Source organism: Erpetoichthys calabaricus, chromosome 18 (assembly GCF_900747795.2).
Source record: "Erpetoichthys calabaricus chromosome 18, fErpCal1.3, whole genome shotgun sequence".
In the NCBI taxonomy this organism is placed as follows: Eukaryota; Metazoa; Chordata; class Cladistia; order Polypteriformes; family Polypteridae; genus Erpetoichthys; species Erpetoichthys calabaricus.
The window spans coordinates 54,446,335-54,458,718 of record NC_041411.2 but is presented as its reverse complement, the minus strand read 5'-3'; the positions used below and the strand labels follow the sequence as shown (position 1 = coordinate 54,458,718).

General features: G+C 40.2%; 1 protein-coding gene across 5 annotated transcripts in view; it reads left to right on the top strand.

Annotated features, from left to right (window-relative positions):
• atrip (ATR interacting protein) overlaps positions 1-12,384 on the top strand; it is a 142,090-nt gene that overhangs the window by 128,540 nt on the left and 1,166 nt on the right. The gene's annotated exons all lie outside the window — the stretch shown is intronic.

Sequence of the window (12,384 nt, the reverse complement as noted above, 5' to 3'; positions counted from 1 at the left end):
ATATATATATATAGTAAGCCAGCACGGGATCCCAGATAGTATTGAAATCGTCAGAACTACTCTGGGAATCTCTCTCTTAGGAGGATTCGTGTTGCCGATGTGCTCGCATCGTTTGTGCATTAGCAGCTAAGCACCTGTCTTTCTTTAGAGGTTTCCTTTTGCCGGTGTGCTGGCCTCGCTTTCGTATCCTCGGAGCTGGAGCCTTTACCCCAACTCCGCCTCTCACTTCCGGGCCAGACAGACAGACTTCCACGCGTAGACGTTTATATATATATATATATATATATATATATATATGGCTGTTCGAGTCACAAAGACACAATGAGTCCCAAAAATAATTTGGATGCCAACCCGGCCAACTCTATTTAATTTCAAAAGCAACAGGGTGGTGCGTGGTGGTGCTCAAACATAAAGAATGCTGGCAGTTACCTCCAGTTCGCCCTCTGGTGGTCGTTCCGAGAGTCAACTGGATGATAACATGCATACAAGACTGCAAGATCACCTCCCCACCCTACCCAGAAGGGGGTGAGTTAGGGCTGAATTCACCATACAGTATTTTTAGTTGACCAATGAGAAACGTGTACCTAGTTTCATGAAAATTGCTCCAGCCGTTTGGAAGTGATGCTGGAACATACATACATACACACATTGACGTTTAGTTATATATATATATATGTAGCACTTTCTTTACCCTTTAGCCATAGGATAGCGCCCTAAGTTCGTAAACTCTATTTCCCTAAACTGATTAATGGAAGCCCCTTTAATTTTAAATGTGTTTTTAGAGGATAAGTTAGATTCCCTTAACTAACACCTACTCCCCAGTAATAAGCTGCCAGCTGTTTCGCAATTAGTAACTTGTAACACAATTCACAATACAAATATGTTCCCAAAATATAACAATATTTGACTAAATTGGAAAAATATCTAAAAAAAACAAATAAAAACTATTTATAGTTAAGTCCAATCAAAATTCCCACAAATCATAGATTACAGAAATTAGAAAACTTACACAAATTGCAGTATATTTACCCTTCACAACAAATACCTATAGGTTCAGGCAGTGCACTTAAACCTTACAAATGTACTTTAACCAGCACTTAAAACATCCCACTGTTAAAGAAGGACACAATAACCAAATCTATAATATGAGCAAATTTAATCACTAAAACCTCACTTTAACTTAACAAGTTTAGGGGCCCACAGACACACACACACACACACACAAGCAAGCCAGTGGCCACCAAAATAAAATATTAACACAAACCCCCCTCGTTGCAGGCCTGGTCGATGCTTGTGAACGTGGTGGCCAAAAACGTTAAGGCCTATTCACTCTAACGAACCAACATAAAAGGTCACAGTACTCACAAATAAACGGAGTGAATATCAGTGTCCATTGTCCAAACACAGCACTTCCACGCTGTGGAAAAATGATCGTTGTCCTGCAGGCAGGCAGGCTCACAGCAAAACGCTGCAAGCGAAATGGAGCTAGTCTGTCCAAATGGGGTAAAACTTGCTGTTTTTTCCTCCTTGCCTGAGGAGCTGCCAGGCTTTCCTTTGGTCACCTGGAGCGCTATCCAAAGTACCCGGTGGTTCTTCGCAGGCTAACTCTGCTAGATTGCATCTATTGCTCAACTCACAACCATCTTTTTTTTTTTTTTTTTTTTAAACCACCGCTTCTTCCTGTCCTTGCGTCCAAAAGGTTCTTGCGTGAACACCGCCCGGAGCTCTAAAGCCTCCGAAAACCATGTAAAACTTTTTTTTTTTTTTTTAAAAAACAACCAGTAAACATTATTAAGGGGAATATTATATTATACTAGCAAAATACCCGCGCTTCGCAGCGGAGAAGTAGTGTGTTAAAGAGGTTATGTAAACATATATATACATATTCATACAGTATATACATATATATATATATATATACACATATCTACATATACATATATATACATATACACATATATATATATATATATATATATATATATATATATATATATATATATATATATATATATATACACACATATCAACATATATATACACATACATATACACACATACATATACATATACACGTACATACATAGTGCGTTGTAACACGGGCTGTGATTGTTACATGGGAGGGAGACGACAAATCACAGCTTCCCGCTTTCTAATCGGGCCTGTGATTGGTGCTTTGACGGATGCCCAGATCCCACAGTATCTCCCCTTAGGAGAGGCGTTAGGCAAGTGTAATTGAATAGCGGTGCTGCAAGTTTAGCTTTACACCTGTTTTTAAGGCTTATTGACTGAAAGGGGCTTTCATGAAAAAAGTTAGGGCTTTGCTACAGGATACACCCTCCACAAGTTAAGGAAGTAAAAATAAAGGTATATATTTCTGTTTTATTTAAACCTTTTAAGTTTGTATGCGGGCGGCATGGTGGCGCAGTGAAAGGTGCCAGTTAGGAGACCCGGGTTCGCTTCCCTGCGTGGAGTTTGAATGTTCTCCCCGTGTCTATCTGGGTTTCCTCCCACAGTCCAAAGACATGCAGGTTAGGTGCATTGGCGATTCTAAATTGTCCCTGGTGTGTGCGCCCTGCGGTGAGCTGGCACCTTGCCCGGGGTTTGTTTCCTGCCTTCTGCCCTGTGTTGGCAGGGATTGGCTCCTGTATTTAGGATATAGCAGGTTGGATAATGGATGGATGGACATTTGTATGCATAGCCCCATTTGCCCGTTTTCGTTTTTTTTTCTTTCTTCAGTAATATTTCAGCAAACCCGGAGCTTGTCAGTTCAAATCCTGGTACTGACACCACTGTGTGACCCTGAGGAAGTCACTTCACCTGCCTGTGCTGCAAAAAACAAAAGTAATGTAACAAATTATACCTCAGATGTTGCAAGTTGCTGGAATAAAGGCATAAGTCAAATAGATAAATATATATTATACACATAGGAACTATTCATTTATTTTCAGTTAAGTCATCTGCAGCAAACTTTATAAATGAGGGTTTCTGATTTTTAGATAGTGCAAACTGTTTCTTCTTCATTGACGTTTTCTCTTGGAGAGCTTTTTTCATTTCATTGAAAATGAAAGCAGCAGCTGCCAAAATATGTAGCTTTCTTATTAATTTTTCAACATTGTGTAAAATAACTGTATAAAGTAACATAAAAGGTTTAAATACTGGTTATCCTTTTACACTAAAATATTACTAAAGAGATACAAGAAAAAGTAAAATGCATATGTTGTTTATCTTTAAGGAGATTAAATATTACTGAAGAAAGAAAAAAAAAACCTAAAACAGCCAAATGGGGCTATGCATACGAACTTAAAAGGTTTAAATAAAACAGAAATATATACCTTTATTTTTACTTCCTTAACTTGTGGAGGGTGTATCCTGTAGCAAAGCCCTAACTTTTTTCGTGAAAGCCCGTTTCAGTCAATAAGTCTTAAAAACAGGTGTAAAGATATTGACAATAAGCTACGCAAACCCACCAAGACATGCAATCGTTTAAATCAAGGCGCGAGTCGAAAAACACCATCCCATACTATTAGTTAACGATTAACACATTTCTATATGTATTGTAAGCATACAATACAACTGATAATATGTTGCGCTTATTTATCTGGTGTACCGACATTTTTGCATGGTTTGTGCCCTTCAGAATGAAAACAGTTTGCATTTACCTTTTTAATAAAAGGCGAGCTTTTAAGCCTGAGAAATCACTCCGTAAATGCACACGTTTAATTGCACATGTGTTAATATGTATGCTTACACACTGTTTCTTCTTCATTGAGGTTTTCTCTAGCATGTAGATCGGGGTAATTACATTCACGGCATTCGTGGTCTGAATCACAGTCTGATTGTATGGGTGGTTACCTACCAGGTAACGCTTATGGTTGGCCAGCAAGTCAGCTAACATCAGCCACGGTGCCTTCAGTTGTGAGAAGCAGATCATAGAATGGTTGAAAATCGTTTACTGTCAAATAATGCAAAGAGTACGTGACACGTGTTTCGCCCTAATTCTTGGCTCATCAGGCGTATACACTCACTGCACTCGCTTACGGGAATCGAACCTTGGACGTCAGCGCTAGAGGCGAAGCCCCTAACATTGCGCCACGGCGTGTGGCTCGTTTATTTGACAGCATGTAGATCGGAGTAATTACATTCACGGCATTCGTAGTCTGAATCACAATCTGATTGTATGGGTGGTTACCTACCAGGTAATGCTTATGGTTGGCCAGCAAGTCAGCTAACATCAGCCATGGTGCCTTCAGTTGTGAGAAGCAGATCATAGAATGGTTGAAAATAGTTTACTGTCAAATAATGCAAAGAGTACGCGACACGTGTTTCGCCCTAATTCTTGGCTCATCAGGCGTACACACTCACTGCACTCCCTTACGGGAATCGAACCTTGGACGTCAGCGCTAGAGGGGCTTCGCAGCGGTGAAGTATTGCTTTTAAATTTTAATTAAGAAGAAAAGAAAACCTTTTTAAATTGAGGGAAAATCTGTACTAATAAAAGGCAAAGCCCTCACTGACTGACTGAATCACTCATCACTAATTCTCCAACTTCCCGTGTAGGTGGAAGGCTGAAATTTGGCAGGCTCATTCCTTACAGCTTACTTACAAAAGTTAGGCAGGTTTCATTTCAAAATTCAAAGCGTAACGGTCATAACTGGAATCTCTTTTTTGTCCATATACAGTAATGGACTGCAGCTCGCTGGCCGTGGGAGGCGGGGTTGCGAATCGCATCATCACGCCTCCCACGTAATCACGTGAACTGACTGTGAAGGAGAAAGGACGGCCTTATATGGCGTTCGTTAATAAAACAGCGGACAGGCTGTGTAAAGGAAGCTTCACAAAAAAACAGATCCTTAACAAATTGTTATTGGTATATTTTCCCTCAATTTAAAAAGGTTTTCTTTTCTTCTCAATTAAAATTTAAAAGCAACACTTCACCTTCTTCAACGCTGATGTCCGAGGTTCGATTACCGTAAGCGAGTGCAGTGAGTGTGTACGCCTGATGAGCCAAGAATAAGGGGGAAACACGTGTCACGTACTCTTTGCATTATTTGACAGTAAACTATTTTCAACCATTCTATGATCTGCTTCTCACAACTGAAGGCACCGTGGCTGATGTCAGCTGACTTGCTGGCCAACCATAAGCGTTACCTGGTAGGTAACCACCCACTCACTTCACTCCCTTACGGGAATTGAACCTCGGACGTCAGCGCTAGAGGCGAAGCCCCTAAAATTGCGCCACGGCGTGTGGTTCGTTTATTTGACAGCATGTAGATCGGGGGTAATTACATTCACGGCATTCGTAGTCTGATTCACAATCTGATTGTATGGGTGGTTACCTACCAGGTAACGCTTATGCTTAGCCAGCAAGTCAGCTCGAAGTGATCACTCGAGTAAAGGCAGCTTCACAAAAAAACAGATCCTTAACAAAATGTTATTGGTATATTTCCCTCAATTTAAAAAGGTTTTCTTTTCTTCTTAATAAAAATTTGAAAGCAGTACTTCGCCGGTGCGAAGCGCGGGGATTTGAGCGACTGACACATACAGACATATTCATGAGTGCAGGTACTTCGGAAAGAAAGCACCGTGTAAACCTAAAGTTTAAATTAAGTTCATAGACCTACAAAAGGTTGCCATTGATTTGAGGCAAGATTGCTTTTCTCCTGTACAACTATACGTTGCATTCTCAAGAGTGTGCTTGCACGGCTTGGTCATATTACAACCGGAGTGCTGAACTGACAACGTGGTATACAAACAGAACTATAACAATCGTAATAAACGAACAAAAAAACAGCGGACAACCCGTGGATTAAATAAAAAGGCTGCTTCCGTTTGCAAAGCAACGAAAAAAGAAGACCTTATATGGCGTTCGTTTATAAAACAGCGGAGAGACTGTGTGAAGTCAGCTTCACAAAAAAACCAGATCCTTAACAAATTGTTATTGGTATATTTTCCCTCAATTTAAAAAGGTTTTCTTTTCTTCTTAATAAAAATTTAAAAGCAGTACTTCGCCGGTGTGAAGCGCGGGGATTTGAGCGACTGACGCATACAGACATATTCATGAGTGCAAGTACTTCGGAAAGAAAGCACCGTGTAAACCTAAAGTTTAAATTAAGCTCATAGACCTACAAAAGGTTGCCATTGATTTGAGGCAAGATTGCTTTTCTCCTGTACAAATATACGTTGCATTCTTAACAGTAAGCTTGCACGGCTTGGTCATATTACAACCGGAGTGCTGAACTGACAACGTGGTATACAAACAGAACTATAACAATCGTAAAAAATGAAGAAAAAAAAGCGAAAAAACCCTTGGATTTAATAAAAAGTCTCCTTCCTTGGCGAAGCAAGGAAAAAGGAAGACCTTATATGGCGTTCGTTTATAAAACAGCGGAAAAGCTGAGTTAAGGCTGCTTCACAAAAAAACAGATCCTTAACAAATTGTTATTGGTATATTTTCCCTCAATTTAAAAAGATTTTCTTCTTAATAAAAATTTAAAAGCAGTACTTCGCGGGGATTTAGATACAGTAATCCCTCGCTACTTCGCGGTTCACTTTTCGCGGATTCACGACTTCGCGGTTTTTTTAAACATAGTACATGTAGTAGTATTTCCTAGTCTTAAGAACAACAAAACAAGTTCGGTGACTAAGTGCGTTGTAACACGGGCTGTGATTGTTACATGGGAGGGAGACGACAAATCACAGCTTCCCGCTTTCTAATCGGGCCTGTGATTGGTGCTTTGACTGATGCCTAGATCCCACAGTATCTCTGTGGTGTTATGGGTCCACAGCTCTTCCAGCAAAGGCCGTTTCATTTTAAATAAATAATCGCCGCGCTCGCGGCTTAGCAAGGGGGCGTGGTAGCTGTAGCGAGCCGCAGGGCGATCTGCAGTGTGGGTGCTTCTCACCTAAGTGCACAGGTGGGAAACTGCCCACATCCATGATTGTTCCTGTGGCTAATGGGCTGCAGCTGCCATGTCCTCCCCGCATATATAGAGAAGCGCAAGCCGGTTAAGGGGAGAGGAGAATTAAAAGAGGAAAAGGAAAGATGAAACGGAGGTTGCAGGAGGAGGCAGGAAGCAGTGGGGAGAGAGAGAGAGAAAGAGAAAGTCGGTGCGAGCGAATGAGTGAGTGCAGGCTCGTGTGCAGCTGTACAGGTAGCTTGGGTGTATGGCCAACACCCGAGGAGTAGCAGCAGTGGTCACTCTCGCAGAATATTCTGAAGGGCAAGAGTGACCGGAAGGTGGATGACCGGTGAGGCGAGCCAAACAGCTGTAGCAGGACAGTGTAGAGAAGGTCAGCTGCATTAAGAGCGTCTCGCCTGTTGCAGAGCCCGCATGGGAGAAGCAGGTCAGACGCTGATGCTGTTTTTAAAGACTGCTTTCTGTTGACGTTTTAACCTCGTGTTAAAGGATTGTTATTCTTGTGTATTTTAAACCTCCACTTCACAACTGTTTTAAGGATTATTTATTTAAAGATTTATTGAATGCTCTACTGCAGGGGTAGGCAACATCGGTCCTGGAGTGCCACAGTATGTGCAGGTTTTTGTTCCAACCCAGTTCCTTAACGAGAACTCAATTATTGCTGATGAAGCACATATTGCTTAAGTGACATTTTAATGCTTCATTTTAGTGGTCTCGCTTGTTAAGGTTCTCCAACCTTAATTGCTTATTTCAATCTTAAACTGCTGCATTCAGTGTTTTAATTGCTCCTTATTAGCAATAAGATGTAAAACAGGGGTAGGCAATGTCAGTCCTGGTGAGCCGCAGTGGCTACAGGTTTTCATTCCAACCCAATTGCTTAATTAGAAACCAATCATTGCCAATCTCAGACCTTATTTAATTTTATGGCTTGTTAGCTTGTTAGCAATGTAAGGCTTTTATATCGTAGATTTTTTTCCTTTCCAAGGATATCATCCAAATAATTTGAAGCCTAAAACAGATCATTTTCAGTCTGTCACATTTTTCTATTAAGTGTTTTATTAAATCAAACCGTGCATGATGAACACACACAGATGTAATTGGAAAAAAGCTAGCTGGAGAACTGCTGGCTGCTTTGTCTTTTACATCTTATTGCTAATAAGGAGCAATTAAAACACTGAATGCAGCAGTTTAAGATTGAAATAAGCAATTAAGGTTGGAGAACCTTAACAAGCGAGACCACTAAAATGAAGCATTAAAATGTCACTTAAGCAATATGTGCTTCATCAGCAATAATGAGTTCTCGTTAAGGAACTGGGTTGGAACAAAAACCTGCACATACTGTGGCACTCCAGGACCGACGTTGCCTACCCCTGCTCTACTGCACTTTGGACAACTGTTTTGATTCTTTTAATAAAAGCGGTTTACTTTACACTGTGCTGTGTGTGAAAAAGAAGCAGCGGCAGCAACTGCCGATCACAATGTTTTTACTGCGCAGCATATTCATCACCATTATCATGTCATATATAGCTACGTGTACTTCGCTATACAGTAAGTGTAAACTTATCTACCAATTTCATATTGCTTAGCAGTTGTCCCTGTTATTAATAAAGGGTGGGTTGTAAACAATACAGGGAGGGTTTAAAAACATCCAAATACACGTTCAATAATTAAATAAATATGGTGTTCCTACTTCGCGGAAATTCAGTTATCGCAGTCGGCCTTGGAACCTATCTCCCGCGATAAGTGAGGGATTACTGTACAGTAATCCCTCACCTATCGCGGGGGTTACGTTCCAGAGCCCCCCCGCGATAGGTGAAAATCCGCGAAGTAGCGACCTATATTTATTTTATTATTTATACATATTTTAAGGCTTTATAACCCCTTCCCACACTCTTATAAACCTTTCTCACTCTCTTGTTAACCTTTCCCACGCTCTTATAAACACTTCCTATGCTCTTAAACACTTTCTACATTCTAAACACCTCAGACCAACACTGCACGCAGCGATCAGACGTCAATGTGTCTGCACTCGCTTTGTGAGAGGGGGGCAGCTGAACTCACGCTGAGCAGAAATGGACTTTGTGCAGCTTCTGCCAAAATGCCTGCTTGTTACTCTGTGCGAGGAGTGTGTGTGTGTGTGTGTGGCTGGGTGTGTGTGTGTGTTTGTGAGAGCTGAAACGCACCTTCGCTCAAACCCCCCCTCCCCGGAAGTGCAGTAGCGCTCCTGCCACTTCGCATTGTCAAGGGGGTGGGGAGCTGAATGAACGCTAAGGAGAAGTGGACTTTGTGCTGCTTGTCGCTCTGCGTGTCAATAATTTAAAAGCCTGTACTGTACATCACCAATTTTCCTCTCTCACTGTCTTGTCTTGCGTGAAGTTAAAATGTTTTATAATAGTGAGATGTTACTCATATCCTTAGCCCGACATCCACATATCATATGTGTTAACAAAGTGTGTTTTATAAGTTTACATGTGTTTAAAGCATGTGGGATGGGTATTTTAAGGCTTAAACTAAAAAAATGTTTATTTATATGGTCTTTCTATATCGCGGATTTTCTCCTGTTGCTGATGGGTCTGGAACATAACTTCCGCGATAGGCGGGCAATCACTTGTATTTAAAAACCCGCGAAGTTGTGAATCCGCGAAAAGTGAACCGCGAAGTAGCGAGGGATTACTATATATATATATATATATATATATATATATAGATAGATATATAGATAGATAGATAGATAGATATACAGTAATCCCTCCTCCATCGCGGGGGTTGCATTCCAGACCCCCCCACGAAAGGTGAAAATCCGCGAAGTAGAAACCATATGTTTATATGGTTATTTGTATATTGTCATGCTTGGGTCACAGATTTGCACAGAAACACAGGAGGTTGTAGAGAGACAGGAACGTTATTCAAACACTGCAAACAAACATTTGTCTCTTTTTCAAAAGTTTAAACTGTGCTCCATGACAAGACAGAGATGACAGTTTCCGTCTCACAATTAAAAGAATGCAAACATATCTTCAATCTTCAAAGGAGTGCGCGTCAGGAGCAGATAATGTCAGAAAGATAGAAAAAAGCAAACAAATCAATAGGGCTGTTTGGCTTTTAAGTATGCGAAGCACCACGGCACAAAGCAGTTGAAGGCGGCAGCTCACACCCCCTCCGTCAGGAGCAGAGAGAGAGAGAGACAGATAAAAACAAACAACCAAAAATCAATACGTGCCCTTCGTGCTTTTAAGTATGCGAAGCACCGTGCAGCATGTCGCTTCACGAAGCAGCTGCACAGAAGGGAGCAAAGTGAAGATAATCTTTCAGCATTTTTTGACGAGTGTCCGTATCGTCTAGGTGTGCGAACAGCCCCCCTGCTCAACTCCCCCTACGTCAGGATCAGAGAAAGTCAGTGCGAGAGAGAGAGAGAGAGAAAAGTAAGTTGAGTAGCTTCTCAGCCATCTGCCAATAGCGTCCCTTGTATGAAATCAACTGGGCAAGCCAACTGAGGAAGCATGTACCAGAAATTAAGACCCATTGTCCGCAGAAATCCCCGAACCAGCAAAAAATCCGCGATATATATTTAAATGCTTACATATAAAATCCGCGATAGAGTGAAGCCGCGAAAGCGAAGCGCGATATAGCGAGGGATTACTGTAGATATATATATATAGAGATATATGTATGTCTATAATATATATATATGTAAATATGTAATATATATATATATATAGATATATATATGTAGATATGTAAATATGTATATGTATTATATATATATGTCTCTGTATGTGTATATATATATATATATATAATATATATATATATATACTAGCAAAATACCCGCGCTTAGCAGCGCCGAAGTACTGCTTTAAAATTTTAAATAATAAACTGAGGGAAATTATACCAATAATTATTTGTTAAGGATCTCTTTGTATACCATGTTGTCAGTTCGCCCCTCCGGTTGTAATATGACCAAGTTTTGCGCTGAGCTTACTTTTGAGCATGCAACGTATAGTTGGCCATGTGAAAAGCAAATCAAGAACAGCAAGACCGCGCCACCTGCGGAGCTCAGCTCGGAGCGAAATGAAGTGAATGAAATGAGGTGAATGGGAGGGGAGATGATCACGTGACTCCAACACCCGCCTTAACTCTCCATCCCTCCACAAACACACAGTCTCTCGGATCCCAACTCTCCTTTATATATAGATAGATAAATGTGTGTATGTATGTGTGTATATATATATATATATATATATATATATATATATGTATGTGTATGTATGTATGTATGTATGTGTATATGTATATATGTATGTATGTGTGTGTGTATGTATGTGTGTATATGTATGTGTATATATATATGTATATATATGTGGATGTGTATATGTATATACATATATATATATATATATATATATATATATATACATACATATATATATATATATATATATATATATATATATATATATATATATATATGTAGATAGGTGTATATGTAGATATGTATATATATGTATATATGTTTATGTATATATATATGTTTACATAACCTCTTTAACACACTACTTCTCCTCTGCAAAGCGCGGGTATTTTGCTAGTATACCAATAACAATTTGTTAAGGATCTGTTTTTTTGTGAAGCTGCCTTTACACAGCCTGTCCGCTGTTTTATAAACGAACGCCATATAAGGCCGTCCTTTCTCCTTCACAGTCAGTTCACGTGATTACGTGGGAGGCGTGATGACTCGATACGCAACCCCGCCTCCCACGGCCAGCGAGCTGCAGTCCATTACTGTATATGGACAAAAAAGAGGTTCCAGTTATGACCGTTACGCTTTGAATTTCGAAATGAAACCTGCCTAACTTTTGTAAGTAAGCTGTAAGGAATGAGCCTTGCAAATTTCAGCCTTCCACCTACACGGGAAGTTGGAGAATTAGTGATGAGTGAGTGAGTGAGGGCTTTGCCTTTTATTAGTATAGATGAGCCTAGGGCTACATACATAGATATATATATAATTAATTAGATTTGGACTAAAGTCTTCACACATTATACACTTCTTGTCATTATTTGTATAACATGAAAAAAGTTTCTGGTTTAGGTATGTGTTCAGCATTTCTTGCATTTCCTTTCATCCTACACTTACTGAGATCTTTGTAGACACGAAACACACATGAAATGCATGTATTCCAAATGACGGTATACTGTATTATTTACCCTATAGAACTCTAGGCACACCACACGCAAATAATGAGCCTTGGCTTGAGTTAGGAGACCTTTTTGCCCACAAGCTGTGCTCCGTCAAGGCGGAGGATGGGACAGCAGGCAGCTTGCACTGATGGACACATTTACAAAACAGGGATTTAAAGTAGGCTGGGATTACAAGTTTTTTCATAGGCCTAAGGAATTCTAGTGTTAATGCATTTCATTATGAAAATAAACGAGCCATTACCCTCCCACAAGCCTAATTTTAACC